Raw genomic sequence first — 27155 nt, 5'->3', positions numbered from 1 at the left:
TATAACAAAGAACTCTAACATTCAAGGCATGGATGGGAATTGAACCCATGATCTTTGGTTTACGAGACCAACGCCTTACCACTTGGCCACCACGCCCATACAACTCAAGATTCAATGGGGTCTTACATACGAGGGAAGTATGTTATTTTTATGGTCACCAGGTTGTGACCCGGGTTGAATATCCATCTAATTATCTAATCCGTCTCTTTTCTCTATAGAATCATGTATTAATGCTACAGTACCAGTGCTCAAAATGTATTTCAAAGGAATGATCACAATTTAATGGCTGCTTTAAGGAGTACCTTAAATTTCCCCGCTGCGGGACTAATAAAGGATTATCTTATTTTACCAGACGCAACAATGGTTGTATAAAGGTTCTCGAACACATGCTCTTTGGTTTGAGAACAGCACTCGCTTCATATTGAAGCAATCAAAGTGCAAGGTAGTCTTAACATTGTTATGGGTGTGGATAACAAAGAACTCTCACATTGTAGGCATGGATGGGAATTGAACCCATGATTTTTGGTTTACAAGACCAACGCCTTACCACTTGGCCACCACGCCCTCAGAGATCTCCCTTTAATGAGGTCAGTCACACGTCGATACGGGGGAAATACAACAACACTCCACATTCTCCTCCAAAGTAGGTTATTTGTATGGTCACCAGGTCGTGACCCGGATTGAATATCTATCTAATTATCTAATCCGTCTCTTTTCTCGATAGAATCATGTATTAATGCCACGGTACCGGTGCTCAAAAGTTATTTTAATGGAATAATCTGAATTGAATGGCTGCTCTAAGGATTACCAGACGGAACAATGGTTGTAGAAAGGGCCTCGAACCCATGATCTTTGGTTTGAGCAATGCATTGGCTTCATATTGAAGCAATTAAAGTGCAAGGTAGTCTTATCATTGTGGATAACAAAGAACTCTAACATTCAAGGCATGGATGGGAATTGAACCCATGATCTTTGGTTTACGAGACCAACGCCTTGCCACTTGGCCACCACGCCCATACAATTCAAGATTCAATGGGGTCTTACATACGAGGGAAGTATGTTATTTTTATGGTCACCAGGTTGTGACCCGGGTTGAATATCCATCTAATTATCTAATCCGTCTCTTTTCTCTATAGAATCATGTATTAATGCTACAGTACCAGTGCTCAAAATGTATTTCAAAGGAATGATCACAATTTAATGGCTGCTTTAAGGAGTACCTTAAATTTCCCCGCTGCGGGACTAATAAAGGATTATCTTATTTTACCAGACGCAACAATGGTTGTATAAAGGTTCTCGAACACATGCTCTTTGGTTTGAGAACAGCACTCGCTTCATATTGAAGCAATCAAAGTGCAAGGTAGTCTTAACATTGTTATGGGTGTGGATAACAAAGAACTCTCACATTGTAGGCATGGATGGGAATTGAACCCATGATTTTTGGTTTACAAGACCAACGCCTTACCACTTGGCCACCACGCCCTCAGAGAACTCCCTCTAATGAGGTCAGTCACACGTCGATACGGGGGAAATACAAAAACACTCCACATTCTCCTCCAAAGTAGGTTATTTGTATGGTCACCAGGTCGTGACCCGGATTGAATATCTATCTAATTATCTAATCCTTCTCTTTTCTATGTAGAATCATGTATTAATGCCACGTTACCGGTGCTCAAAATATATTTCAAAGGACTTATCTGCATTAACGGCGGCTCTAAGGATTACCAGACTGGAACAGAAAGGTTTGGTTTGAGCAACGCATTGGCTTCATATTGAACCAATCAAAGTGCAAGGTAGTCTTATCATTGTTATGAGTGTGGATAAGAAGGACCTCTTATTTTGTAGGCATGGATGGGAATTGAACCCATGATTTTTGGTTTACGAGACCAACGCCTTACCACTTGGCCACCACGCCCTCACACCTCTATCTATAATGAGGTCTGACTTTGATGAACGGATAAAAGGAAATATAACATGCAAATACAAAGCATTTGCATATTTTTCATGCACTCAAATTATAATACCATGGTTGTTATGTGTAGATCTTGTCATCTACAGTGCTCAAATAACTTGAATTTCTTATAGAATAGGATCTCAAACCCATGAAGTTTGGTTTGAGCAAAGCATTGGTTTCATATTGAAGGAATCAACCACCTTCTCCTCCTAAGTATGTTATTTGTATGGTCACAAGGTTATGACCCGGGTTGAATATCAATCCAATTATCTAATCTGTCTCTTTTCTCGATAGAATCATGTATTAATGCCACGGTACCGGTGCTCAAAAGTCATTTTAATGGAATAATCTGAATTGAATGGCTGCTCTAAGGATTACCAGACGGAACAATGGTTGTAGAAAGGGCCTCGAACCCATGATCTTTGGTTTGAGCAATGCATTGGCTTCATATTGAAGCAATTAAAGTGCAAGGTAGTCTTATCATTTTGTATAACAAAGAACTCTAACATTCAAGGCATGGATGGGAATTGAACCCATGATCTTTGGTTTACGAGACCAACGCCTTGCCACTTGGCCACCACGCCCATACAATTCAAGATTCAATGGGGTCTTACATACAAGGGAAGTATGTTATTTTTATGGTCACCAGGTTGTGACCCGGATTGAATATCCATCTAATTATCTAATCCGTCTCTTTTCTCTATAGAATCATGTATTAATGCTACAGTACCAGTGCTCAAAATGTATTTCAAAGGAATGATCACAATTTAATGGCTGCTTTAAGGAGTACCTTAAATTTCCCCGCTGCGGGACTAATAAAGGATTATCTTATTTTACCAGACGCAACAATGGTTGTATAAAGGTTCTCGAACACATGCTCTTTGGTTTGAGAACAGCACTCGCTTCATATTGAAGCAATCAAAGTGCAAGGTAGTCTTAACATTGTTATGGGTGTGGATAACAAAGAACTCTCACATTGTAGGCATGGATGGGAATTGAACCCATGATTTTTGGTTTACAAGACCAACGCCTTACCACTTGGCCACCACGCCCTCAGAGATCTCCCTTTAATGAGGTCAGTCACACGTCGATACGGGGGAAATACAACAACGCTCCACATTCTCCTCCAAAGTAGGTTATTATATGTATGGTCACCAGGTCGTGACCCGGATTGAATATCTATCTAATTATCTAATCCTTCTCTTTTCTCGATAGAATCATGTATTAATGCCACGGTACCGGTGCTCAAAAGTTATTTTAATGGAATAATCTGAATTGAATGGCTGCTCTAAGGATTACCAGACGGAACAATGGTTGTAGAAAGGGCCTCGAACCCATGATCTTTGGTTTGAGCAATGCATTGGCTTCATATTGAAGCAATTAAAGTGCAAGGTAGTCTTATCATTGTGGATAACAAAGAACTCTAACATTCAAGGCATGGATGGGAATTGAACCCATGATCTTTGGTTTACGAGACCAACGCCTTACCACTTGGCCACCACGCCCATACAACTCAAGATTCAATGGGGTCTTACATACGAGGGAAGTATGTTATTTTTATGGTCACCAGGTTGTGACCCGGGTTGAATATCCATCTAATTATCTAATCCGTCTCTTTTCTCTATAGAATCATGTATTAATGCTACAGTACCAGTGCTCAAAATGTATTTCAAAGGAATGATCACAATTTAATGGCTGCTTTAAGGAGTACCTTAAATTTCCCCGCTGCGGGACTAATAAAGGATTATCTTATTTTACCAGACGCAACAATGGTTGTATAAAGGTTCTCGAACACATGCTCTTTGGTTTGAGAACAGCACTCGCTTCATATTGAAGCAATCAAAGTGCAAGGTAGTCTTAACATTGTTATGGGTGTGGATAACAAAGAACTCTCACATTGTAGGCATGGATGGGAATTGAACCCATGATTTTTGGTTTACAAGACCAACGCCTTACCACTTGGCCACCACGCCCTCAGAGAACTCCCTCTAATGAGGTCAGTCACACGTCGATACGGGGGAAATACAAAAACACTCCACATTCTCCTCCAAAGTAGGTTATTTGTATGGTCACCAGGTCGTGACCCGGATTGAATATCTATCTAATTATCTAATCCTTCTCTTTTCTATGTAGAATCATGTATTAATGCCACGTTACCGGTGCTCAAAATATATTTCAAAGGACTTATCTGCATTAACGGCGGCTCTAAGGATTACCAGACTGGAACAGAAAGGTTTGGTTTGAGCAACGCATTGGCTTCATATTGAACCAATCAAAGTGCAAGGTAGTCTTATCATTGTTATGAGTGTGGATAAGAAGGACCTCTTATTTTGTAGGCATGGATGGGAATTGAACCCATGATTTTTGGTTTACGAGACCAACGCCTTACCACTTGGCCACCACGCCCTCACACCTCTATCTATAATGAGGTCTGACTTTGATGAACGGATAAAAGGGAAATATAACATGCAAATACAAAGCATTTGCATATTTTTCATGCACTCAAATTATAATACCATGGTTGTTATGTGTAGATCTTGTCATCTACAGTGCTCAAATAACTTGAATTTCTTATAGAATAGGATCTCAAACCCATGAAGGTTGGTTTGAGCAAAGCATTGGTTTCATATTGAAGGAATCAACCACCTTCTCCTCCTAAGTATGTTATTTGTATGGTCACAAGGTTATGACCCGGGTTGAATATCAATCCAATTATCTAATCTGTCTCTTTTCTCGATAGAATCATGTATTAATGCCACGGTATCGGTGCTCAAAAGTCATTTTAATGGAATAATCTGAATTGAATGGCTGCTCTAAGGATTACCAGACGGAACAATGGTTGTAGAAAGGGCCTCGAACCCATGATCTTTGGTTTGAGCAATGCATTGGCTTCATATTGAAGCAATTAAAGTGGAAGGTAGTCTTATCATTTTGTATAACAAAGAACTCTAACATTCAAGGCATGGATGGGAATTGAACCCATGATCTTTGGTTTACGAGACCAACGCCTTGCCACTTGGCCACCACGCCCATACAATTCAAGATTCAATGGGGTCTTACATATGAGGGAAGTATGTTATTTTTATGGTCACCAGGTTGTGACCCGGGTTGAATATCCATCTAATTATCTAATTCGTCTCTTTTCTCTATAGAATCATGTATTAATGCTACAGTACCAGTGCTCAAAATGTATTTCAAAGGAATGATCACAATTTAATGGCTGCTTTAAGGAGTACCTTAAATTTCCCGCTGCGGGACTAATAAAGGATTATCTTATTTTACCAGACGCAACAATGGTTGTATAAAGGTTCTCGAACACATGCTCTTTGGTTTGAGAACAGCACTCGCTTCATATTGAAGCAATCAAAGTGCAAGGTAGTCTTAACATTGTTATGGGTGTGGATAACAAAGAACTCTCACATTGTAGGCATGGATGGGAATTGAACCCATGATTTTTGGTTTACAAGACCAACGCCTTACCACTTGGCCACCACGCCCTCAGAGATCTCCCTTTAATGAGGTCAGTCACACGTCGATACGGGGGAAATACAACAACGCTCCACATTCTCCTCCAAAGTAGGTTATTATATGTATGGTCACCAGGTCGTGACCCGGATTGAATATCTATCTAATTATCTAATCCTTCTCTTTTCTATGTAGAATCATGTATTAATGCCACGGTACCGGTGCTCAAAAGTTATTTTAATGGAATAATCTGAATTGAATGGCTGCTCTAAGGATTACCAGACGGAACAATGGTTGTATAAAGGGCCTCGAACCCATGATCTTTGGTTTGAGCAATGCATTGGCTTCATATTGAAGCAATTAAAGTGCAAGGTAGTCTTATCATTGTGGATAACAAAGAACTCTAACATTCAAGGCATGGATGGGAATTGAACCCATGATCTTTGGTTTACGAGACCAACGCCTTACCACTTGGCCACCACGCCCATACAATTCAAGATTCAATGGGGTCTTACATACGAGGGAAGTATGTTATTTTTATGGTCACCAGGTTGTGACCCGGGTTGAATATCCATCTAATTATCTAATCCGTCTCTTTTCTCTATAGAATCATGTATTAATGCTACAGTACCAGTGCTCAAAATGTATTTCAAAGGAATGATCACAATTTAATGGCTGCCTTAAGGAGTACCTTAAATTTCCCCGCTGCGGACTAATAAAGGATTATCTTATTTTACCAGACGCAACAATGGTTGTATAAAGGTTCTCGAACACATGCTCTTTGGTTTGAGAACAGCACTCGCTTCATATTGAAGCAATCAAAGTGCAAGGTAGTCTTAACATTGTTATGGGTGTGGATAACAAAGAACTCTCACATTGTAGGCATGGATGGGAATTGAACCCATGATTTTTGGTTTACAAGACCAACGCCTTACCACTTGGCCACCACGCCCTCAGAGATCTCCCTTTAATGAGGTCAGTCACACGTCGATACGGGGGAAATACAACAACACTCCACATTCTCCTCCAAAGTAGGTTATTTGTATGGTCACCAGGTCGTGACCCGGATTGAATATCTATCTAATTATCTAATCCTTCTCTTTTCTCGATAGAATCATGTATTAATGCCACGGTACCGGTGCTCAAAAGTTATTTTAATGGAATAATCTGAATTGAATGGCTGCTCTAAGGATTACCAGACGGAACAATGGTTGTAGAAAGGGCCTCGAACCCATGATCTTTGGTTTGAGCAATGCATTGGCTTCATATTGAAGCAATTAAAGTGCAAGGTAGTCTTATCATTGTGGATAACAAAGAACTCTAACATTCAAGGCATGGATGGGAATTGAACCCATGATCTTTGGTTTACGAGACCAACGCCTTGCCACTTGGCCACCACGCCCATACAACTCAAGATTCAATGGGGTCTTACATACGAGGGAAGTATGTTATTTTTATGGTCACCAGGTTGTGACCCGGGTTGAATATCCATCTAATTATCTAATCCGTCTCTTTTCTCTATAGAATCATGTATTAATGCTACAGTACCAGTGCTCAAAATGTATTTCAAAGGAATGATCACAATTTAATGGCTGCTTTAAGGAGTACCTTAAATTTCCCCGCTGCGGGACTAATAAAGGATTATCTTATTTTACCAGACGCAACAATGGTTGTATAAAGGTTCTCGAACACATGCTCTTTGGTTTGAGAACAGCACTCGCTTCATATTGAAGCAATCAAAGTGCAAGGTAGTCTTAACATTGTTATGGGTGTGGATAACAAAGAACTCTCACATTGTAGGCATGGATGGGAATTGAACCCATGATTTTTGGTTTAAAGACCAACGCCTTACCACTTGGCCACCACGCCCTCAGAGAACTCCCTCTAATGAGGTCAGTCACACGTCGATACGGGGGAAATACAAAAACACTCCACATTCTCCTCCAAAGTAGGTTATTTGTATGGTCACCAGGTCGTGACCCGGATTGAATATCTATCTAATTATCTAATCCTTCTCTTTTCTATGTAGAATCATGTATTAATGCCACGTTACCGGTGCTCAAAATATATTTCAAAGGACTTATCTGCATTAACGGCGGCTCTAAGGATTACCAGACTGGAACAGAAAGGTTTGGTTTGAGCAACGCATTGGCTTCATATTGAACCAATCAAAGTGCAAGGTAGTCTTATCATTGTTATGAGTGTGGATAAGAAGGACCTCTTATTTTGTAGGCATGGATGGGAATTGAACCCATGATTTTTGGTTTACGAGACCAACGCCTTACCACTTGGCCACCACGCCCTCACACTCTATCTATAATGAGGTCTGACTTTGATGAACGGATAAAAGGGAAATATAACATGCAAATACAAAGCATTTGCATATTTTTCATGCACTCAAATTATAATACCATGGTTGTTATGTGTAGATCTTGTCATCTACAGTGCTCAAATAACTTGAATTTCTTATAGAATAGGATCTCAAACCCATGAAGTTTGGTTTGAGCAAAGCATTGGTTTCATATTGAAGGAATCAACCACCTTCTCCTCCTAAGTATGTTATTTGTATGGTCACAAGGTTATGACCCGGGTTGAATATCAATCCAATTATCTAATCCGTCTCTTTTCTCGATAGAATCATGTATTAATGCCACGGTACCGGTGCTCAAAAGTCATTTTAATGGAATAATCTGAATTGAATGGCTGCTCTAAGGATTACCAGACGGAACAATGGTTGTAGAAAGGGCCTCGAACCCATGATCTTTGGTTTGAGCAATGCATTGGCTTCATATTGAAGCAATTAAAGTGCAAGGTAGTCTTATCATTTTGTATAACAAAGAACTCTAACATTCAAGGCATGGATGGGAATTGAACCCATGATCTTTGGTTTACGAGACCAACGCCTTGCCACTTGGCCACCACGCCCATACAATTCAAGATTCAATGGGGTCTTACATACGAGGGAAGTATGTTATTTTTATGGTCACCAGGTTGTGACCCGGGTTGAATATCCATCTAATTATCTAATCCGTCTCTTTTCTCTATAGAATCATGTATTAATGCTACAGTACCAGTGCTCAAAATGTATTTCAAAGGAATGATCACAATTTAATGGCTGCTTTAAGGAGTACCTTAAATTTCCCCGCTGCGGGACTAATAAAGGATTATCTTATTTTACCAGACGCAACAATGGTTGTATAAAGGTTCTCGAACACATGCTCTTTGGTTTGAGAACAGCACTCGCTTCATATTGAAGCAATCAAAGTGCAAGGTAGTCTTAACATTGTTATGGGTGTGGATAACAAAGAACTCTCACATTGTAGGCATGGATGGGAATTGAACCCATGATTTTTGGTTTACAAGACCAACGCCTTACCACTTGGCCACCACGCCCTCAGAGATCTCCCTTAATGAGGTCAGTCACACGTCGATACGGGGGAAATACAAAAACACTCCACATTCTCCTCCAAAGTAGGTTATTTGTATGGTCACCAGGTCGTGACCCGGATTGAATATCTATCTAATTATCTAATCCTTCTCTTTTCTATGTAGAATCATGTATTAATGCCACGGTACCGGTGCTCAAAAGTTATTTTAATGGAATAATCTGAATTGAATGGCTGCTCTAAGGATTACCAGACGGAACAATGGTTGTAGAAAGGGCCTCGAACCCATGATCTTTGGTTTGAGCAATGCATTGGCTTCATATTGAAGCAATTAAAGTGGAAGGTAGTCTTATCATTGTGGATAACAAAGAACTCTAGCATTCAAGGCATGGATGGGAATTGAACCCATGATCTTTGGTTTACGAGACCAACGCCTTACCACTTGGCCACCACGCCCATACAACTCAAGATTCAATGGGGTCTTACATACGAGGGAAGTATGTTATTTTTATGGTCACCAGGTTGTGACCCGGGTTGAATATCCATCTAATTATCTAATCCGTCTCTTTTCTCTATAGAATCATGTATTAATGCTACAGTACCAGTGCTCAAAATGTATTTCAAAGGAATGATCACAATTTAATGGCTGCTTTAAGGAGTACCTTAAATTTCCCGCTGCGGGACTAATAAAGGATTATCTTATTTTACCAGACGCAACAATGGTTGTATAAAGGTTCTCGAACACATGCTCTTTGGTTTGAGAACAGCACTCGCTTCATATTGAAGCAATCAAAGTGCAAGGTAGTCTTAACATTGTTATGGGTGTGGATAACAAAGAACTCTCACATTGTAGGCATGGATGGGAATTGAACCCATGATTTTTGGTTTACAAGACCAACGCCTTACCACTTGGCCACCACGCCCTCAGAGATCTCCCTTTAATGAGGTCAGTCACACGTCGATACGGGGGAAATACAAAAACACTCCACATTCTCCTCCAAAGTAGGTTATTATATGTATGGTCACCAGGTCGTGACCCGGATTGAATATCTATCTAATTATCTAATCCTTCTCTTTTCTCGATGTAGAATCATGTATTAATGCCACGGTACCGGTGCTCAAAAGTTATTTTAATGGAATAATCTGAATTGAATGGCTGCTCTAAGGATTACCAGACGGAACAATGGTTGTAGAAAGGGCCTCGAACCCATGATCTTTGGTTTGAGCAATGCATTGGCTTCATATTGAAGCAATTAAAGTGCAAAGGTAGTCTTATCATTTTGTATAACAAAGAACTCTAACATTCAAGGCATGGATGGGAATTGAACCCATGATCTTTGGTTTACGAGACCAACGCCTTGCCACTTGGCCACCACGCCCATACAATTCAAGATTCAATGGGGTCTTACATACGAGGGAAGTATGTTATTTTTATGGTCACCAGGTTGTGACCCGGGTTGAATATCCATCTAATTATCTAATCCGTCTCTTTTCTCTATAGAATCATGTATTAATGCTACAGTACCAGTGCTCAAAATGTATTTCAAAGGAATGATCACAATTTAATGGCTGCTTTAAGGAGTACCTTAAATTTCCCCGCTGCGGGACTAATAAAGGATTATCTTATTTTACCAGACGCAACAATGGTTGTATAAAGGTTCTCGAACACATGCTCTTTGGTTTGAGAACAGCACTCGCTTCATATTGAAGCAATCAAAGTGCAAGGTAGTCTTAACATTGTTATGGGTGTGGATAACAAAGAACTCTCACATTGTAGGCATGGATGGGAATTGAACCCATGATTTTTGGTTTACAAGACCAACGCCTTACCACTTGGCCACCACGCCCTCAGAGATCTCCCTTTAATGAGGTCAGTCACACGTCGATACGGGGGAAATACAACAACGCTCCACATTCTCCTCCAAAGTAGGTTATTATATGTATGGTCACCAGGTCGTGACCCGGATTGAATATCTATCTAATTATCTAATCCTTCTCTTTTCTATGTAGAATCATGTATTAATGCCACGGTACCGGTGCTCAAAAGTTATTTTAATGGAATAATCTGAATTGAATGGCTGCTCTAAGGATTACCAGACGGAACAATGGTTGTAGAAAGGGCCTCGAACCCATGATCTTTGGTTTGAGCAATGCATTGGCTTCATATTGAAGCAATTAAAGTGCAAGGTAGTCTTATCATTTTGTATAACAAAGAACTCTAACATTCAAGGCATGGATGGGAATTGAACCCATGATCTTTGGTTTACGAGACCAACGCCTTGCCACTTGGCCACCACGCCCATACAATTCAAGATTCAATGGGGTCTTACATATGAGGGAAGTATGTTATTTTTATGGTCACCAGGTTGTGACCCGGGTTGAATATCCATCTAATTATCTAATCCGTCTCTTTTCTCTATAGAATCATGTATTAATGCTACAGTACCAGTGCTCAAAATGTATTTCAAAGGAATGATCACAATTTAATGGCTGCTTTAAGGAGTACCTTAAATTTCCCCGCTGCGGGACTAATAAAGGATTATCTTATTTTACCAGACGCAACAATGGTTGTATAAAGGTTCTCGAACACATGCTCTTTGGTTTGAGAACAGCACTCGCTTCATATTGAAGCAATCAAAGTGCAAGGTAGTCTTAACATTGTTATGGGTGTGGATAACAAAGAACTCTCACATTGTAGGCATGGATGGGAATTGAACCCATGATTTTTGGTTTACAAGACCAACGCCTTACCACTTGGCCACCACGCCCTCAGAGATCTCCCTTTAATGAGGTCAGTCACACGTCGATACGGGGGAAATACAAAACACTCCACATTCTCCTCCAAAGTAGGTTATTATGTATGGTCACCAGGTCGTGACCCGGATTGAATATCTATCTAATTATCTAATCCTTCTCTTTTCTATGTAGAATCATGTATTAATGCCACGGTACCGGTGCTCAAAAGTTATTTTAATGGAATAATCTGAATTGAATGGCTGCTCTAAGGATTACCAGACGGAACAATGGTTGTAGAAAGGGCCTCGAACCCATGATCTTTGGTTTGAGCAATGCATTGGCTTCATATTGAAGCAATTAAAGTGCAAGGTAGTCTTATCATTGTGGATAACAAAGAACTCTAACATTCAAGGCATGGATGGGAATTGAACCCATGATCTTTGGTTTACGAGACCAACGCCTTACCACTTGGCCACCACGCCCATACAATTCAAGATTCAATGGGGTCTTACATACGAGGGAAGTATGTTATTTTTATGGTCACCAGGTTGTGACCCGGGTTGAATATCCATCTAATTATCTAATCCGTCTCTTTTCTCTATAGAATCATGTATTAATGCTACAGTACCAGTGCTCAAAATGTATTTCAAAGGAATGATCACAATTTAATGGCTGCTTTAAGGAGTACCTTAAATTTCCCCGCTGCGGGACTAATAAAGGATTATCTTATTTTACCAGACGCAACAATGGTTGTATAAAGGTTCTCGAACACATGCTCTTTGGTTTGAGAACAGCACTCGCTTCATATTGAAGCAATCAAAGTGCAAGGTAGTCTTAACATTGTTATGGGTGTGGATAACAAAGAACTCTCACATTGTAGGCATGGATGGGAATTGAACCCATGATTTTTGGTTTACAAGACCAACGCCTTACCACTTGGCCACCACGCCCTCAGAGAACTCCCTCTAATGAGGTCAGTCACACGTCGATACGGGGGAAATACAAAAACACTCCACATTCTCCTCCAAAGTAGGTTATTTGTATGGTCACCAGGTCGTGACCCGGATTGAATATCTATCTAATTATCTAATCCTTCTCTTTTCTATGTAGAATCATGTATTAATGCCACGTTACCGGTGCTCAAAATATATTTCAAAGGACTTATCTGCATTAACGGCGGCTCTAAGGATTACCAGACTGGAACAGAAAGGTTTGGTTTGAGCAACGCATTGGCTTCATATTGAACCAATCAAAGTGCAAGGTAGTCTTATCATTGTTATGAGTGTGGATAAGAAGGACCTCTTATTTTGTAGGCATGGATGGGAATTGAACCCATGATTTTTGGTTTACGAGACCAACGCCTTACCACTTGGCCACCACGCCCTCACACCTCTATCTATAATGAGGTCTGACTTTGATGAACGGATAAAAGGGAAATATAACATGCAAATACAAAGCATTTGCATATTTTTCATGCACTCAAATTATAATACCATGGTTGTTATGTGTAGATCTTGTCATCTACAGTGCTCAAATAACTTGAATTTCTTATAGAATAGGATCTCAAACCCATGAAGTTTGGTTTGAGCAAAGCATTGGTTTCATATTGAAGGAATCAACCACCTTCTCCTCCTAAGTATGTTATTTGTATGGTCACAAGGTTATGACCCGGGTTGAATATCAATCCAATTATCTAATCCGTCTCTTTTCGATAGAATCATGTATTAATGCCACGGTACCGGTGCTCAAAAGTCATTTTAATGGAATAATCTGAATTGAATGGCTGCTCTAAGGATTACCAGACGGAACAATGGTTGTAGAAAGGGCCTCGAACCCATGATCTTTGGTTTGAGCAATGCATTGGCTTCATATTGAAGCAATTAAAGTGCAAGGTAGTCTTATCATTTTGTATAACAAAGAACTCTAACATTCAAGGCATGGATGGGAATTGAACCCATGATCTTTGGTTTACGAGACCAACGCCTTGCCACTTGGCCACCACGCCCATACAATTCAAGATTCAATGGGGTCTTACATACGAGGGAAGTATGTTATTTTTATGGTCACCAGGTTGTGACCCGGGTTGAATATCCATCTAATTATCTAATCCGTCTCTTTTCTCTATAGAATCATGTATTAATGCTACAGTACCAGTGCTCAAAATGTATTTCAAAGGAATGATCACAATTTAATGGCTGCTTTAAGGAGTACCTTAAATTTCCCCGCTGCGGGACTAATAAAGGATTATCTTATTTTACCAGACGCAACAATGGTTGTATAAAGGTTCTCGAACACATGCTCTTTGGTTTGAGAACAGCACTCGCTTCATATTGAAGCAATCAAAGTGCAAGGTAGTCTTAACATTGTTATGGGTGTGGATAACAAAGAACTCTCACATTGTAGGCATGGATGGGAATTGAACCCATGATTTTTGGTTTACAAGACCAACGCCTTACCACTTGGCCACCACGCCCTCAGAGATCTCCCTTTAATGAGGTCAGTCACACGTCGATACGGGGGAAATACAAAAACACTCCACATTCTCCTCCAAAGTAGGTTATTATATGTATGGTCACCAGGTCGTGACCCGGATTGAATATCTATCTAATTATCTAATCCTTCTCTTTTCTCGATAGAATCATGTATTAATGCCACGGTACCGGTGCTCAAAAGTTATTTTAATGGAATAATCTGAATTGAATGGCTGCTCTAAGGATTACCAGACGGAACAATGGTTGTAGAAAGGGCCTCGAACCCATGATCTTTGGTTTGAGCAATGCATTGGCTTCATATTGAAGCAATTAAAGTGCAAGGTAGTCTTATCATTGTGGATAACAAAGAACTCTAACATTCAAGGCATGGATGGGAATTGAACCCATGATCTTTGGTTTACGAGACCAACGCCTTACCACTTGGCCACCACGCCCATACAACTCAAGATTCAATGGGGTCTTACATACGAGGGAAGTATGTTATTTTTATGGTCACCAGGTTGTGACCCGGGTTGAATATCCATCTAATTATCTAATCCGTCTCTTTTCTCTATAGAATCATGTATTAATGCTACAGTACCAGTGCTCAAAATGTATTTCAAAGGAATGATCACAATTTAATGGCTGCTTTAAGGAGTACCTTAAATTTCCCCGCTGCGGGACTAATAAAGGATTATCTTATTTTACCAGACGCAACAATGGTTGTATAAAGGTTCTCGAACACATGCTCTTTGGTTTGAGAACAGCACTCGCTTCATATTGAAGCAATCAAAGTGCAAGGTAGTCTTAACATTGTTATGGGTGTGGATAACAAAGAACTCTCACATTGTAGGCATGGATGGGAATTGAACCCATGATTTTTGGTTTACAAGACCAACGCCTTACCACTTGGCCACCACGCCCTCAGAGAACTCCCTCTAATGAGGTCAGTCACACGTCGATACGGGGGAAATACAAAAACACTCCACATTCTCCTCCAAAGTAGGTTATTTGTATGGTCACCAGGTCGTGACCCGGATTGAATATCTATCTAATTATCTAATCCTTCTCTTTTCTATGTAGAATCATGTATTAATGCCACGTTACCGGTGCTCAAAATATATTTCAAAGGACTTATCTGCATTAACGGCGGCTCTAAGGATTACCAGACTGGAACAGAAAGGTTTGGTTTGAGCAACGCATTGGCTTCATATTGAACCAATCAAAGTGCAAGGTAGTCTTATCATTGTTATGAGTGTGGATAAGAAGGACCTCTTATTTTGTAGGCATGGATGGGAATTGAACCCATGATTTTTGGTTTACGAGACCAACGCCTTACCACTTGGCCACCACGCCCTCACACCTCTATCTATAATGAGGTCTGACTTTGATGAACGGATAAAAGGAAATATAACATGCAAATACAAAGCATTTGCATATTTTTCATGCACTCAAATTATAATACCATGGTTGTTATGTGTAGATCTTGTCATCTACAGTGCTCAAATAACTTGAATTTCTTATAGAATAGGATCTCAAACCCATGAAGTTTGGTTTGAGCAAAGCATTGGTTTCATATTGAAGGAATCAACCACCTTCTCCTCCTAAGTATGTTATTTGTATGGTCACAAGGTTATGACCCGGGTTGAATATCAATCCAATTATCTAATCCGTCTCTTTTCTCGATAGAATCATGTATTAATGCCACGGTACCGGTGCTCAAAAGTCATTTTAATGGAATAATCTGAATTGAATGGCTGCTCTAAGGATTACCAGACGGAACAATGGTTGTAGAAAGGGCCTCGAACCCATGATCTTTGGTTTGAGCAATGCATTGGCTTCATATTGAAGCAATTAAAGTGCAAGGTAGTCTTATCATTTTGTATAACAAAGAACTCTAACATTCAAGGCATGGATGGGAATTGAACCCATGATCTTTGGTTTACGAGACCAACGCCTTGCCACTTGGCCACCACGCCCATACAATTCAAGATTCAATGGGGTCTTACATACGAGGGAAGTATGTTATTTTTATGGTCACCAGGTTGTGACCCGGGTTGAATATCCATCTAATTATCTAATCCGTCTCTTTTCTCTATAGAATCATGTATTAATGCTACAGTACCAGTGCTCAAAATGTATTTCAAAGGAATGATCACAATTTAATGGCTGCTTTAAGGAGTACCTTAAATTTCCCCGCTGCGGGACTAATAAAGGATTATCTTATTTTACCAGACGCAACAATGGTTGTATAAAGGTTCTCGAACACATGCTCTTTGGTTTGAGAACAGCACTCGCTTCATATTGAAGCAATCAAAGTGCAAGGTAGTCTTAACATTGTTATGGGTGTGGATAACAAAGAACTCTCACATTGTAGGCATGGATGGGAATTGAACCCATGATTTTTGGTTTACAAGACCAACGCCTTACCACTTGGCCACCACGCCCTCAGAGAACTCCCTCTAATGAGGTCAGTCACACGTCGATACGGGGGAAATACAAAAACACTCCACATTCTCCTCCAAAGTAGGTTATTTGTATGGTCACCAGGTCGTGACCCGGATTGAATATCTATCTAATTATCTAATCCTTCTCTTTTCTATGTAGAATCATGTATTAATGCCACGGTACCGGTGCTCAAAAGTTATTTTAATGGAATAATCTGAATTGAATGGCTGCTCTAAGGATTACCAGACGGAACAATGGTTGTAGAAAGGGCCTCGAACCCATGATCTTTGGTTTGAGCAATGCATTGGCTTCATATTGAAGCAATTAAAGTGCAAGGTAGTCTTATCATTGTGGATAACAAAGAACTCTAACATTCAAGGCATGGATGGGAATTGAACCCATGATCTTTGGTTTACGAGACCAACGCCTTACCACTTGGCCACCACGCCCATAAACTCAAGATTCAATGGGGTCTTACATATGAGGGAAGTATGTTATTTTTATGGTCACCAGGTTGTGACCCGGGTTGAATATCCATCTAATTATCTAATCCGTCTCTTTTCTCTATAGAATCATGTATTAATGCTACAGTACCAGTGCTCAAAATGTATTTCAAAGGAATGATCACAATTTAATGGCTGCTTTAAGGAGTACCTTAAATTTCCCCGCTGCGGGACTAATAAAGGATTATCTTATTTTACCAGACGCAACAATGGTTGTATAAAGGTTCTCGAACACATGCTCTTTGGTTTGAGAACAGCACTCGCTTCATATTGAAGCAATCAAAGTGCAAGGTAGTCTTAACATTGTTATGGGTGTGGATAACAAAGAACTCTCACATTGTAGGCATGGATGGGAATTGAACCCATGATTTTTGGTTTACAAGACCAACGCCTTACCACTTGGCCACCACGCCCTCAGAGATCTCCCTTTAATGAGGTCAGTCACACGTCACGGGGGAAATACAAAACGCTCCACATTCTCCTCCAAAGTAGGTTATTTGTATGGTCACCAGGTCGTGACCCGGATTGAATATCTATCTAATTATCTAATCCTTCTCTTTTCTCGATAGAATCATGTATTAATGCCACGGTACCGGTGCTCAAAAGTTATTTTAATGGAATAATCTGAATTGAATGGCTGCTCTAAGGATTACCAGACGGAACAATGGTTGTAGAAAGGGCCTCGAACCCATGATCTTTGGTTTGAGCAATGCATTGGCTTCATATTGAAGCAATTAAAGTGCAAGGTAGTCTTATCATTTTGTATAACAAAGAACTCTAACATTCAAGGCATGGATGGGAATTGAACCCATGATCTTTGGTTTACGAGACCAACGCCTTACCACTTGGCCACCACGCCCATACAACTCAAGATTCAATGGGGTCTTACATACAAGGGAAGTATGTTATTTTTATGGTCACCAGGTTGTGACCCGGGTTGAATATCCATCTAATTATCTAATCCGTCTCTTTTCTCTATAGAATCATGTATTAATGCTACAGTACCAGTGCTCAAAATGTATTTCAAAGGAATGATCACAATTTAATGGCTGCTTTAAGGAGTACCTTAAATTTCCCCGCTGCGGGACTAATAAAGGATTATCTTATTTTACCAGACGCAACAATGGTTGTATAAAGGTTCTCGAACACATGCTCTTTGGTTTGAGAACAGCACTCGCTTCATATTGAAGCAATCAAAGTGCAAGGTAGTCTTAACATTGTTATGGGTGTGGATAACAAAGAACTCTCACATTGTAGGCATGGATGGGAATTGAACCCATGATTTTTGGTTTACAAGACCAACGCCTTACCACTTGGCCACCACGCCCTCAGAGATCTCCCTTTAATGAGGTCAGTCACACGTCGATACGGGGGAAATACAAAAACACTCCACATTCTCCTCCAAAGTAGGTTATTATATGTATGGTCACCAGGTCGTGACCCGGATTGAATATCTATCTAATTATCTAATCCTCTCTTTTCTCGATAGAATCATGTATTAATGCCACGGTACCGGTGCTCAAAAGTTATTTTAATGGAATAATCTGAATTGAATGGCTGCTCTAAGGATTACCAGACGGAACAATGGTTGTAGAAAGGGCCTCGAACCCATGATCTTTGGTTTGAGCAATGCATTGGCTTCATATTGAAGCAATTAAAGTGCAAGGTAGTCTTATCATTGTGGATAACAAAGAACTCTAACATTCAAGGCATGGATGGGAATTGAACCCATGATCTTTGGTTTACGAGACCAACGCCTTACCACTTGGCCACCACGCCCATACAACTCAAGATTCAATGGGGTCTTACATACGAGGGAAGTATGTTATTTTTATGGTCACCAGGTTGTGACCCGGGTTGAATATCCATCTAATTATCTAATCCGTCTCTTTTCTCTATAGAATCATGTATTAATGCTACAGTACCAGTGCTCAAAATGTATTTCAAAGGAATGATCACAATTTAATGGCTGCTTTAAGGAGTACCTTAAATTTCCCCGCTGCGGGACTAATAAAGGATTATCTTATTTTACCAGACGCAACAATGGTTGTATAAAGGTTCTCGAACACATGCTCTTTGGTTTGAGAACAGCACTCGCTTCATATTGAAGCAATCAAAGTGCAAGGTAGTCTTAACATTGTTATGGGTGTGGATAACAAAGAACTCTCACATTGTAGGCATGGATGGGAATTGAACCCATGATTTTTGGTTTACAAGACCAACGCCTTACCACTTGGCCACCACGCCCTCAGAGAACTCCCTCTAATGAGGTCAGTCACACGTCGATACGGGGGAAATACAAAAACACTCCACATTCTCCTCCAAAGTAGGTTATTTGTATGGTCACCAGGTCGTGACCCGGATTGAATATCTATCTAATTATCTAATCCTTCTCTTTTCTATGTAGAATCATGTATTAATGCCACGGTACCGGTGCTCAAAAGTTATTTTAATGGAATAATCTGAATTGAATGGCTGCTCTAAGGATTACCAGACGGAACAATGGTTGTAGAAAGGGCCTCGAACCCATGATCTTTGGTTTGAGCAATGCATTGGCTTCATATTGAAGCAATTAAAGTGGAAGGTAGTCTTATCATTTTGGATAACAAAGAACTCTAACATTCAAGGCATGGATGGGAATTGAACCCATGATCTTTGGTTTACGAGACCAACGCCTTACCACTTGGCCACCACGCCCATACAACTCAAGATTCAATGGGGTCTTACATACGAGGGAAGTATGTTATTTTTATGGTCACCAGGTTGTGACCCGGGTTGAATATCCATCTAATTATCTAATCCGTCTCTTTTCTCTATAGAATCATGTATTAATGCTACAGTACCAGTGCTCAAAATGTATTTCAAAGGAATGATCACAATTTAATGGCTGCTTTAAGGAGTACCTTAAATTTCCCCGCTGCGGGACTAATAAAGGATTATCTTATTTTACCAGACGCAACAATGGTTGTATAAAGGTTCTCGAACACATGCTCTTTGGTTTGAGAACAGCACTCGCTTCATATTGAAGCAATCAAAGTGCAAGGTAGTCTTAACATTGTTATGGGTGTGGATAACAAAGAACTCTCACATTGTAGGCATGGATGGGAATTGAACCCATGATTTTTGGTTTACAAGACCAACGCCTTACCACTTGGCCACCACGCCCTCGGAGATCTCTCTCTAATGAGGTCAGTCACACGTCGATACGGGGGAAATACAAAAACACTCCACATTCTCCTCCAAAGTAGGTTATTTGTATGGTCACCAGGTCGTGACCCGGATTGAATATCTATCTAATTATCTAATCCTTCTCTTTTCTATGTAGAATCATGTATTAATGCCACGGTACCGGTGCTCAAAAGTTATTTTAATGGAATAATCTGAATTGAATGGCTGCTCTAAGGATTACCAGACGGAACAATGGTTGTAGAAAGGGCCTCGAACCCATGATCTTTGGTTTGAGCAATGCATTGGCTTCATATTGAAGCAATTAAAGTGCAAGGTAGTCTTATCATTGTGGATAACAAAGAACTCTAGCATTCAAGGCATGGATGGGAATTGAACCCATGATCTTTGGTTTACGAGACCAACGCCTTACCACTTGGCCACCACGCCCATACAACTCAAGATTTAATGGGGTCTTACATACGAGGGAAGTATGTTATTTTTATGGTCACCAGGTTGTGACCCGGGTTGAATATCCATCTAATTATCTAATCCGTCTCTTTTCTCTATAGAATCATGTATTAATGCTACAGTACCAGTGCTCAAAATGTATTTCAAAGGAATGATCACAATTTAATGGCTGCTTTAAGGAGTACCTTAAATTTCCCCGCTGCGGGACTAATAAAGGATTATCTTATTTTACCAGACGCAACAATGGTTGTATAAAGGTTCTCGAACACATGCTCTTTGGTTTGAGAACAGCACTCGCTTCATATTGAAGCAATCAAAGTGCAAGGTAGTCTTAACATTGTTATGGGTGTGGATAACAAAGAACTCTCACATTGTAGGCATGGATGGGAATTGAACCCATGATTTTTGGTTTACAAGACCAACGCCTTACCACTTGGCCACCACGCCCTCAGAGATCTCCCTTTAATGAGGTCAGTCACACGTCGATACGGGGGAAATACAACAACGCTCCACATTCTCCTCCAAAGTAGGTTATTATATGTATGGTCACCAGGTCGTGACCCGGATTGAATATCTATCTAATTATCTAATCCGTCTCTTTTCTCGATAGAATCATGTATTAATGCCACGGTACCGGTGCTCAAAAGTTATTTTAATGGAATAATCTGAATTGAATGGCTGCTCTAAGGATTACCAGACGGAACAATGGTTGTAGAAAGGGCCTCGAACCCATGATCTTTGGTTTGAGCAATGCATTGGCTTCATATTGAAGCAATTAAAGTGCAAGGTAGTCTTATCATTTTGGATAACAAAGAACTCTAACATTCAAGGCATGGATGGGAATTGAACCCATGATCTTTGGTTTACGAGACCAACGCCTTACCACTTGGCCACCACGCCCATACAACTCAAGATTCAATGGGGTCTTACATACGAGGGAAGTATGTTATTTTTATGGTCACCAGGTTGTGACCCGGGTTGAATATCCATCTAATTATCTAATCCGTCTCTTTTCTCTATAGAATCATGTATTAATGCTACAGTACCAGTGCTCAAAATGTATTTCAAAGGAATGATCACAATTTAATGGCTGCTTTAAGGAGTACCTTAAATTTCCCCGCTGCGGGACTAATAAAGGATTATCTTATTTTACCAGACGCAACAATGGTTGTATAAAGGTTCTCGAACACATGCTCTTTGGTTTGAGAACAGCACTCGCTTCATATTGAAGCAATCAAAGTGCAAGGTAGTCTTAACATTGTTATGGGTGTGGATAACAAAGAACTCTCACATTGTAGGCATGGATGGGAATTGAACCCATGATTTTTGGTTTACAAGACCAACGCCTTACCACTTGGCCACCACGCCCTCAGAGAACTCCCTCTAATGAGGTCAGTCACACGTCGATACGGGGGAAATACAAAAACACTCCACATTCTCCTCCAAAGTAGGTTATTTGTATGGTCACCAGGTCGTGACCCGGATTGAATATCTATCTAATTATCTAATCCTTCTCTTTTCTATGTAGAATCATGTATTAATGCCACGGTACCGGTGCTCAAAAGTTATTTTAATGGAATAATCTGAATTGAATGGCTGCTCTAAGGATTACCAGACGGAACAATGGTTGTAGAAAGGGCCTCGAACCCATGATCTTTGGTTTGAGCAATGCATTGGCTTCATATTGAAGCAATTAAAGTGGAAGGTAGTCTTATCATTTGGATAACAAAGAACTCTAACATTCAAGGCATGGATGGGAATTGAACCCATGATCTTTGGTTTACGAGACCAACGCCTTACCACTTGGCCACCACGCCCATACAACTCAAGATTCAATGGGGTCTTACATACGAGGGAAGTATGTTATTTTTATGGTCACCAGGTTGTGACCCGGGTTGAATATCCATCTAATTATCTAATCCGTCTCTTTTCTCTATAGAATCATGTATTAATGCTACAGTACCAGTGCTCAAAATGTATTTCAAAGGAATGATCACAATTTAATGGCTGCTTTAAGGAGTACCTTAAATTTCCCCGCTGCGGGACTAATAAAGGATTATCTTATTTTACCAGACGCAACAATGGTTGTATAAAGGTTCTCGAACACATGCTCTTTGGTTTGAGAACAGCACTCGCTTCATATTGAAGCAATCAAAGTGCAAGGTAGTCTTAACATTGTTATGGGTGTGGATAACAAAGAACTCTCACATTGTAGGCATGGATGGGAATTGAACCCATGATTTTTGGTTTACAAGACCAACGCCTTACCACTTGGCCACCACGCCCTCAGAGATCTCCCTTTAATGAGGTCAGTCACACGTCGATACGGGGGAAATACAAAAACACTCCACATTCTCCTCCAAAGTAGGTTATTATATGTATGGTCACCAGGTCGTGACCCGGATTGAATATCTATCTAATTATCTAATCCTTCTCTTTTCTCGTAGAATCATGTATTAATGCCACGGTACCGGTGCTCAAAAGTCATTTTAATGGAATAATCTGAATTGAATGGCTGCTCTAAGGATTACCAGACGGAACAATGGTTGTAGAAAGGGCCTCGAACCCATGATCTTTGGTTTGAGCAATGCATTGGCTTCATATTGAAGCAATTAAAGTGCAAGGTAGTCTTATCATTTTGGATAACAAAGAACTCTAACATTCAAGGCATGGATGGGAATTGAACCCATGATCTTTGGTTTACGAGACCAACGCCTTACCACTTGGCCACCACGCCCATACAACTCAAGATTCAATGGGGTCTTACATACGAGGGAAGTATGTTATTTTTATGGTCACCAGGTTGTGACCCGGGTTGAATATCCATCTAATTATCTAATCCGTCTCTTTTCTCTATAGAATCATGTATTAATGCTACAGTACCAGTGCTCAAAATGTATTTCAAAGGAATGATCACAATTTAATGGCTGCTTTAAGGAGTACCTTAAATTTCCCCGCTGCGGGACTAATAAAGGATTATCTTATTTTACCAGACGCAACAATGGTTGTATAAAGGTTCTCGAACACATGCTCTTTGGTTTGAGAACAGCACTCGCTTCATATTGAAGCAATCAAAGTGCAAGGTAGTCTTAACATTGTTATGGGTGTGGATAACAAAGAACTCTCACATTGTAGGCATGGATGGGAATTGAACCCATGATTTTTGGTTTACAAGACCAACGCCTTACCACTTGGCCACCACGCCCTCAGAGATCTCCCTTTAATGAGGTCAGTCACACGTCGATACGGGGGAAATACAACAACGCTCCACATTCTCCTCCAAAGTAGGTTATTATATGTATGGTCACAAGGTTATGACCCGGGTTGAATATCAATCCAATTATCTAATCCGTCTCTTTTCTCGATAGAATCATGTATTAATGCCACGGTACCGGTGCTCAAAAGTCATTTTAATGGAATAATCTGAATTGAATGGCTGCTCTAAGGATTACCAGACGGAACAATGGTTGTAGAAAGGGCCTCGAACCCATGATCTTTGGTTTGAGCAATGCATTGGCTTCATATTGAAGCAATTAAAGTGCAAGGTAGTCTTATCATTTTGGATAACAAAGAACTCTAACATTCAAGGCATGGATGGGAATTGAACCCATGATCTTTGGTTTACGAGACCAACGCCTTACCACTTGGCCACCACGCCCATACAGCTCAAGATTCAATGGGGTCTTACATACGAGGGAAGTATGTTATTTTTATGGTCACCAGGTTGTGACCCGGGTTGAATATCCATCTAATTATCTAATCCGTCTCTTTTCTCTATAGAATCATGTATTAATGCTACGGTACCGGTGCTCAAAATGTATTTCAAAGGAATGATCACAATTTAATGGCTGCTTTAAGGAGTACCTTAAATTTCCCCGCTGCGGGACTAATAAAGGATTATCTTATTTTACCAGACGCAACAATGGTTGTATAAAGGTTCTCGAACACATGCTCTTTGGTTTGAGAACAGCACTCGCTTCATATTGAAGCAATCAAAGTGCAAGGTAGTCTTAACATTGTTATGGATAACAAAGAACTCTCACATTGTAGGCATGGATGGGAATTGAACCCATGATTTTTGGTTTACAAGACCAACGCCTTACCACTTGGCCACCACGCCCTCAGAGATCTCCCTTTAATGAGGTCAGTCACACGTCGATACGGGGGAAATACAACAACGCTCCACATTCTCCTCCAAAGTAGGTTATTATTATGTATGGTCACCAGGTCGTGACCCGGATTGAATATCTATCTAATTATCTAATCCTTCTCTTTTCTCAGTGCTCAAAGATATAGTGTGGAGTATGGATGGGACTTAAACCAAGATGTTTGGTTTGAGGAAAGGTTTTTATACAGTGACTTCATAATGAAGAATGAAAGTGCACAGTTGTCCAATCACTGTTATGAATGTGTCTTCTCATAACAGATCACAAAGAACTCTTATATTGTAGGCATGGATGGGGATTGAACCCATGGTTTTTGGTTTACGAGAACCTCACACCTCTATCTATAATGAGATCTGACTTTGATAAATGGATAAAAGGGAAATAAAACGTATTGAACATATTGAACCAATCAAAGTGCAAGGTCGTCTTATCATTGTGGATAACAAAAAACTCTTGTATTGTAGGCATGGATGGGAATTGAACCCATGATTTTTGGTTTACAAGACCAACGCCTTACCACTTGGCCACCACGCCCTCATACTTCAAAGAGCAATAAGGTCTGACGTCAATACAGGGGAAATAAAACAACGCTCCACATTCTCCTCCTAAGTATGTTATTTTTATGGTCACCAGGTCGTGACCCGGGTTGAATATCTGTCTATTTATCTAATCTGTCTCTTTTCTCTATAGATGACACAATTCACTGGCAATCGTGTAGTAATGCCACAGTACTGGTGCTCAAAATGTATTTCAAAGGAACAATCTGCATTTAATGGTCTAAGAGTTTGCCATCTACAGTACTCAAATAACTTGAAAAAAAACTCAAAATGTTTTATGAGCTTATTGTGTCATCTAAAGAAAAAAGAGACAGATTAGACAGCTACACTAAGTACCAAATATAACAACTGTTGTTTATAGAATTTGCTTATTTTTCCTACAAGTTTTTATGCTCAAAGAACTTTATAATATTGATAGGAATAGAAGAGAATCAAACTCTCTAATCTTTGGCTTGAGCAAAGCTATCATGAGTGTCAAGAGGGTGAATCCCAAATAACTTTCCTATTGTAGGCATGGATGGGAATTGAACCCACGATCTTCGGTTTACGAGACCAACGCCTTACCACTTGGCCACCACGCTCTTAAGACACCTAACTTTAAATAGCCTAAAGATTGACTCAGGGCTGTGGGATTTGATTAGTTTCACTTAGTTCTACATTCATTCTGTGTGTGCAGGGCAGGTTTTCGATGGCGTGTCATGATCCAACAAACACTTTATTTAAAACACACTCTTCTGGTAAAACTAACTGATGGTGACTTGATGCTAAGGGGTGAGGTATAACGTGTGTTAAACTATTTAATCTATAGCAAATACATAGAGTGAAGCAGCTCCTTTTATTTAAGTTATTGGGAAGATCTCAGGTATTGAGCTGAGATTTAGCAAATAGCTGGTTAAAATCTTCTAAATATAAAACATCCTACTTCAGGTTGTGACCAGGGTTGACTATCTCTTTAATTATCTAATCGGTCTCTTTTCTCTTTAGATTACACAATTCGCCAGCAGCCGTGTATAAATACCACACTACCGGTACTCAAAATTTATTATGAGCTTATTATTAATGGCTACACTAAGGAGTACCAAACGCAACAACTGTTGTATATAGTATTTGCATATTGTTCATACATTCAAATTGTTATTTGTGCAGTGCTCAAATTCTTAGAACCAAACTAAGATTAATGTCGAAGCTATCAAAGTGCAAGTTCAATAAGTGTTGTCAGGAGAAACACTCACTCCCATAATGTAGGCATGGATGGGAATTGAACCCATGATCTTTGGTTTACGAGACCAACGCCTTACCACTTGGCCACCACGCCTTCTCATTCCTATGTTTCAATTAGGTCATATAATGACACAGGGCTTTGGGGTTTATTTTAGTTACTTACTTACTTACATTTTCAAAATCTGCTAATTTAAAGCTGATCCAAGCAATCCAATTTTTCCAAAAATAATATTTTTGATGTTGTGAGATAACAAGGTTTTAAGGTTTTAAACCCCTTTGTTTGATGTGAATGTTGTTTATTTAGCCTACTGAAGGCTGCCTACTGTAAAATTGAAAAGAAAAATGAATATAAAATAAAACTGATAATCTTTAGAGATATGTGGCATTCTCTGACGACGTAACATTCAAAATACTCTTTTGGAGTACAAACGTTGAAATGCTAAAAGAGTCACACAAAAATACAATCATGTAAAGATGAACTCTTTCTCAAGACTCATCTATAGAGGTTTGTGAGTATTGATATCTATTTAATGAAAATATGACAGTAGTTCTTTCAAAGGATAAGTTTGTAATTAATCTTTCATTTATCCTTAGCAGGCACTGAATGTTGTA

General features: G+C 39.9%; 55 non-coding genes across 55 annotated transcripts; all 55 read right to left on the bottom strand.

Annotated features, from left to right (window-relative positions):
• Window positions 1-24: 24 nt before the first annotated feature.
• Window positions 25-96, bottom strand: trnat-cgu (transfer RNA threonine (anticodon CGU)). Its single transcript has one exon. It is a non-coding gene; the product is annotated as a tRNA-Thr (tRNA).
• Window positions 97-492: 396 nt separating this feature from the next.
• trnat-ugu (transfer RNA threonine (anticodon UGU)) lies at window positions 493-564 on the bottom strand. The gene has a single exon. It is a non-coding gene; the product is annotated as a tRNA-Thr (tRNA).
• Window positions 565-942: 378 nt separating this feature from the next.
• On the bottom strand, window positions 943-1014 carry trnat-cgu (transfer RNA threonine (anticodon CGU)). Its single transcript has one exon. It is a non-coding gene; the product is annotated as a tRNA-Thr (tRNA).
• A 396-nt stretch (window positions 1015-1410) lies between these two features.
• On the bottom strand, window positions 1411-1482 carry trnat-ugu (transfer RNA threonine (anticodon UGU)). The gene has a single exon. It is a non-coding gene; the product is annotated as a tRNA-Thr (tRNA).
• A 361-nt stretch (window positions 1483-1843) lies between these two features.
• trnat-cgu (transfer RNA threonine (anticodon CGU)) lies at window positions 1844-1915 on the bottom strand. The gene has a single exon. It is a non-coding gene; the product is annotated as a tRNA-Thr (tRNA).
• Window positions 1916-2466: 551 nt separating this feature from the next.
• trnat-cgu (transfer RNA threonine (anticodon CGU)) lies at window positions 2467-2538 on the bottom strand. The gene has a single exon. It is a non-coding gene; the product is annotated as a tRNA-Thr (tRNA).
• A 396-nt stretch (window positions 2539-2934) lies between these two features.
• trnat-ugu (transfer RNA threonine (anticodon UGU)) lies at window positions 2935-3006 on the bottom strand. Its single transcript has one exon. It is a non-coding gene; the product is annotated as a tRNA-Thr (tRNA).
• Window positions 3007-3387: 381 nt separating this feature from the next.
• Window positions 3388-3459, bottom strand: trnat-cgu (transfer RNA threonine (anticodon CGU)). Its single transcript has one exon. It is a non-coding gene; the product is annotated as a tRNA-Thr (tRNA).
• Window positions 3460-3855: 396 nt separating this feature from the next.
• Window positions 3856-3927, bottom strand: trnat-ugu (transfer RNA threonine (anticodon UGU)). The gene has a single exon. It is a non-coding gene; the product is annotated as a tRNA-Thr (tRNA).
• Window positions 3928-4288: 361 nt separating this feature from the next.
• On the bottom strand, window positions 4289-4360 carry trnat-cgu (transfer RNA threonine (anticodon CGU)). The gene has a single exon. It is a non-coding gene; the product is annotated as a tRNA-Thr (tRNA).
• A 552-nt stretch (window positions 4361-4912) lies between these two features.
• Window positions 4913-4984, bottom strand: trnat-cgu (transfer RNA threonine (anticodon CGU)). Its single transcript has one exon. It is a non-coding gene; the product is annotated as a tRNA-Thr (tRNA).
• A 395-nt stretch (window positions 4985-5379) lies between these two features.
• trnat-ugu (transfer RNA threonine (anticodon UGU)) lies at window positions 5380-5451 on the bottom strand. Its single transcript has one exon. It is a non-coding gene; the product is annotated as a tRNA-Thr (tRNA).
• A 381-nt stretch (window positions 5452-5832) lies between these two features.
• On the bottom strand, window positions 5833-5904 carry trnat-cgu (transfer RNA threonine (anticodon CGU)). The gene has a single exon. It is a non-coding gene; the product is annotated as a tRNA-Thr (tRNA).
• Window positions 5905-6299: 395 nt separating this feature from the next.
• On the bottom strand, window positions 6300-6371 carry trnat-ugu (transfer RNA threonine (anticodon UGU)). The gene has a single exon. It is a non-coding gene; the product is annotated as a tRNA-Thr (tRNA).
• Window positions 6372-6749: 378 nt separating this feature from the next.
• On the bottom strand, window positions 6750-6821 carry trnat-cgu (transfer RNA threonine (anticodon CGU)). Its single transcript has one exon. It is a non-coding gene; the product is annotated as a tRNA-Thr (tRNA).
• An 828-nt stretch (window positions 6822-7649) lies between these two features.
• On the bottom strand, window positions 7650-7721 carry trnat-cgu (transfer RNA threonine (anticodon CGU)). The gene has a single exon. It is a non-coding gene; the product is annotated as a tRNA-Thr (tRNA).
• Window positions 7722-8272: 551 nt separating this feature from the next.
• On the bottom strand, window positions 8273-8344 carry trnat-cgu (transfer RNA threonine (anticodon CGU)). The gene has a single exon. It is a non-coding gene; the product is annotated as a tRNA-Thr (tRNA).
• Window positions 8345-8740: 396 nt separating this feature from the next.
• On the bottom strand, window positions 8741-8812 carry trnat-ugu (transfer RNA threonine (anticodon UGU)). The gene has a single exon. It is a non-coding gene; the product is annotated as a tRNA-Thr (tRNA).
• Window positions 8813-9189: 377 nt separating this feature from the next.
• Window positions 9190-9261, bottom strand: trnat-cgu (transfer RNA threonine (anticodon CGU)). Its single transcript has one exon. It is a non-coding gene; the product is annotated as a tRNA-Thr (tRNA).
• A 395-nt stretch (window positions 9262-9656) lies between these two features.
• On the bottom strand, window positions 9657-9728 carry trnat-ugu (transfer RNA threonine (anticodon UGU)). The gene has a single exon. It is a non-coding gene; the product is annotated as a tRNA-Thr (tRNA).
• Window positions 9729-10112: 384 nt separating this feature from the next.
• On the bottom strand, window positions 10113-10184 carry trnat-cgu (transfer RNA threonine (anticodon CGU)). The gene has a single exon. It is a non-coding gene; the product is annotated as a tRNA-Thr (tRNA).
• Window positions 10185-10580: 396 nt separating this feature from the next.
• trnat-ugu (transfer RNA threonine (anticodon UGU)) lies at window positions 10581-10652 on the bottom strand. Its single transcript has one exon. It is a non-coding gene; the product is annotated as a tRNA-Thr (tRNA).
• A 381-nt stretch (window positions 10653-11033) lies between these two features.
• trnat-cgu (transfer RNA threonine (anticodon CGU)) lies at window positions 11034-11105 on the bottom strand. Its single transcript has one exon. It is a non-coding gene; the product is annotated as a tRNA-Thr (tRNA).
• Window positions 11106-11501: 396 nt separating this feature from the next.
• On the bottom strand, window positions 11502-11573 carry trnat-ugu (transfer RNA threonine (anticodon UGU)). The gene has a single exon. It is a non-coding gene; the product is annotated as a tRNA-Thr (tRNA).
• Window positions 11574-11951: 378 nt separating this feature from the next.
• trnat-cgu (transfer RNA threonine (anticodon CGU)) lies at window positions 11952-12023 on the bottom strand. The gene has a single exon. It is a non-coding gene; the product is annotated as a tRNA-Thr (tRNA).
• A 396-nt stretch (window positions 12024-12419) lies between these two features.
• On the bottom strand, window positions 12420-12491 carry trnat-ugu (transfer RNA threonine (anticodon UGU)). The gene has a single exon. It is a non-coding gene; the product is annotated as a tRNA-Thr (tRNA).
• Window positions 12492-12852: 361 nt separating this feature from the next.
• trnat-cgu (transfer RNA threonine (anticodon CGU)) lies at window positions 12853-12924 on the bottom strand. The gene has a single exon. It is a non-coding gene; the product is annotated as a tRNA-Thr (tRNA).
• Window positions 12925-13474: 550 nt separating this feature from the next.
• On the bottom strand, window positions 13475-13546 carry trnat-cgu (transfer RNA threonine (anticodon CGU)). The gene has a single exon. It is a non-coding gene; the product is annotated as a tRNA-Thr (tRNA).
• Window positions 13547-13942: 396 nt separating this feature from the next.
• On the bottom strand, window positions 13943-14014 carry trnat-ugu (transfer RNA threonine (anticodon UGU)). The gene has a single exon. It is a non-coding gene; the product is annotated as a tRNA-Thr (tRNA).
• A 381-nt stretch (window positions 14015-14395) lies between these two features.
• On the bottom strand, window positions 14396-14467 carry trnat-cgu (transfer RNA threonine (anticodon CGU)). The gene has a single exon. It is a non-coding gene; the product is annotated as a tRNA-Thr (tRNA).
• Window positions 14468-14863: 396 nt separating this feature from the next.
• trnat-ugu (transfer RNA threonine (anticodon UGU)) lies at window positions 14864-14935 on the bottom strand. Its single transcript has one exon. It is a non-coding gene; the product is annotated as a tRNA-Thr (tRNA).
• A 361-nt stretch (window positions 14936-15296) lies between these two features.
• Window positions 15297-15368, bottom strand: trnat-cgu (transfer RNA threonine (anticodon CGU)). The gene has a single exon. It is a non-coding gene; the product is annotated as a tRNA-Thr (tRNA).
• A 551-nt stretch (window positions 15369-15919) lies between these two features.
• Window positions 15920-15991, bottom strand: trnat-cgu (transfer RNA threonine (anticodon CGU)). Its single transcript has one exon. It is a non-coding gene; the product is annotated as a tRNA-Thr (tRNA).
• Window positions 15992-16387: 396 nt separating this feature from the next.
• trnat-ugu (transfer RNA threonine (anticodon UGU)) lies at window positions 16388-16459 on the bottom strand. Its single transcript has one exon. It is a non-coding gene; the product is annotated as a tRNA-Thr (tRNA).
• Window positions 16460-16837: 378 nt separating this feature from the next.
• On the bottom strand, window positions 16838-16909 carry trnat-cgu (transfer RNA threonine (anticodon CGU)). The gene has a single exon. It is a non-coding gene; the product is annotated as a tRNA-Thr (tRNA).
• Window positions 16910-17304: 395 nt separating this feature from the next.
• On the bottom strand, window positions 17305-17376 carry trnat-ugu (transfer RNA threonine (anticodon UGU)). Its single transcript has one exon. It is a non-coding gene; the product is annotated as a tRNA-Thr (tRNA).
• A 374-nt stretch (window positions 17377-17750) lies between these two features.
• On the bottom strand, window positions 17751-17822 carry trnat-cgu (transfer RNA threonine (anticodon CGU)). The gene has a single exon. It is a non-coding gene; the product is annotated as a tRNA-Thr (tRNA).
• Window positions 17823-18218: 396 nt separating this feature from the next.
• trnat-ugu (transfer RNA threonine (anticodon UGU)) lies at window positions 18219-18290 on the bottom strand. Its single transcript has one exon. It is a non-coding gene; the product is annotated as a tRNA-Thr (tRNA).
• A 380-nt stretch (window positions 18291-18670) lies between these two features.
• Window positions 18671-18742, bottom strand: trnat-cgu (transfer RNA threonine (anticodon CGU)). Its single transcript has one exon. It is a non-coding gene; the product is annotated as a tRNA-Thr (tRNA).
• A 396-nt stretch (window positions 18743-19138) lies between these two features.
• On the bottom strand, window positions 19139-19210 carry trnat-ugu (transfer RNA threonine (anticodon UGU)). The gene has a single exon. It is a non-coding gene; the product is annotated as a tRNA-Thr (tRNA).
• Window positions 19211-19588: 378 nt separating this feature from the next.
• trnat-cgu (transfer RNA threonine (anticodon CGU)) lies at window positions 19589-19660 on the bottom strand. Its single transcript has one exon. It is a non-coding gene; the product is annotated as a tRNA-Thr (tRNA).
• Window positions 19661-20056: 396 nt separating this feature from the next.
• Window positions 20057-20128, bottom strand: trnat-ugu (transfer RNA threonine (anticodon UGU)). The gene has a single exon. It is a non-coding gene; the product is annotated as a tRNA-Thr (tRNA).
• A 378-nt stretch (window positions 20129-20506) lies between these two features.
• Window positions 20507-20578, bottom strand: trnat-cgu (transfer RNA threonine (anticodon CGU)). Its single transcript has one exon. It is a non-coding gene; the product is annotated as a tRNA-Thr (tRNA).
• A 396-nt stretch (window positions 20579-20974) lies between these two features.
• Window positions 20975-21046, bottom strand: trnat-ugu (transfer RNA threonine (anticodon UGU)). The gene has a single exon. It is a non-coding gene; the product is annotated as a tRNA-Thr (tRNA).
• A 381-nt stretch (window positions 21047-21427) lies between these two features.
• Window positions 21428-21499, bottom strand: trnat-cgu (transfer RNA threonine (anticodon CGU)). Its single transcript has one exon. It is a non-coding gene; the product is annotated as a tRNA-Thr (tRNA).
• Window positions 21500-21895: 396 nt separating this feature from the next.
• trnat-ugu (transfer RNA threonine (anticodon UGU)) lies at window positions 21896-21967 on the bottom strand. The gene has a single exon. It is a non-coding gene; the product is annotated as a tRNA-Thr (tRNA).
• A 377-nt stretch (window positions 21968-22344) lies between these two features.
• On the bottom strand, window positions 22345-22416 carry trnat-cgu (transfer RNA threonine (anticodon CGU)). Its single transcript has one exon. It is a non-coding gene; the product is annotated as a tRNA-Thr (tRNA).
• A 396-nt stretch (window positions 22417-22812) lies between these two features.
• On the bottom strand, window positions 22813-22884 carry trnat-ugu (transfer RNA threonine (anticodon UGU)). Its single transcript has one exon. It is a non-coding gene; the product is annotated as a tRNA-Thr (tRNA).
• Window positions 22885-23264: 380 nt separating this feature from the next.
• On the bottom strand, window positions 23265-23336 carry trnat-cgu (transfer RNA threonine (anticodon CGU)). The gene has a single exon. It is a non-coding gene; the product is annotated as a tRNA-Thr (tRNA).
• Window positions 23337-23732: 396 nt separating this feature from the next.
• Window positions 23733-23804, bottom strand: trnat-ugu (transfer RNA threonine (anticodon UGU)). The gene has a single exon. It is a non-coding gene; the product is annotated as a tRNA-Thr (tRNA).
• A 381-nt stretch (window positions 23805-24185) lies between these two features.
• trnat-cgu (transfer RNA threonine (anticodon CGU)) lies at window positions 24186-24257 on the bottom strand. The gene has a single exon. It is a non-coding gene; the product is annotated as a tRNA-Thr (tRNA).
• A 390-nt stretch (window positions 24258-24647) lies between these two features.
• Window positions 24648-24719, bottom strand: trnat-ugu (transfer RNA threonine (anticodon UGU)). Its single transcript has one exon. It is a non-coding gene; the product is annotated as a tRNA-Thr (tRNA).
• Window positions 24720-25227: 508 nt separating this feature from the next.
• On the bottom strand, window positions 25228-25299 carry trnat-ugu (transfer RNA threonine (anticodon UGU)). Its single transcript has one exon. It is a non-coding gene; the product is annotated as a tRNA-Thr (tRNA).
• Window positions 25300-25831: 532 nt separating this feature from the next.
• On the bottom strand, window positions 25832-25903 carry trnat-cgu (transfer RNA threonine (anticodon CGU)). The gene has a single exon. It is a non-coding gene; the product is annotated as a tRNA-Thr (tRNA).
• Window positions 25904-26565: 662 nt separating this feature from the next.
• trnat-cgu (transfer RNA threonine (anticodon CGU)) lies at window positions 26566-26637 on the bottom strand. Its single transcript has one exon. It is a non-coding gene; the product is annotated as a tRNA-Thr (tRNA).
• Between the last annotated feature and the right edge of the window lie 518 nt (window positions 26638-27155).

This window comes from Anoplopoma fimbria, chromosome 17 (genome assembly GCF_027596085.1).
Source record: "Anoplopoma fimbria isolate UVic2021 breed Golden Eagle Sablefish chromosome 17, Afim_UVic_2022, whole genome shotgun sequence".
Classification (NCBI taxonomy): Eukaryota; Metazoa; Chordata; class Actinopteri; order Perciformes; family Anoplopomatidae; genus Anoplopoma; species Anoplopoma fimbria.
This window is presented reverse-complemented; position numbering and strand designations above follow the sequence as displayed.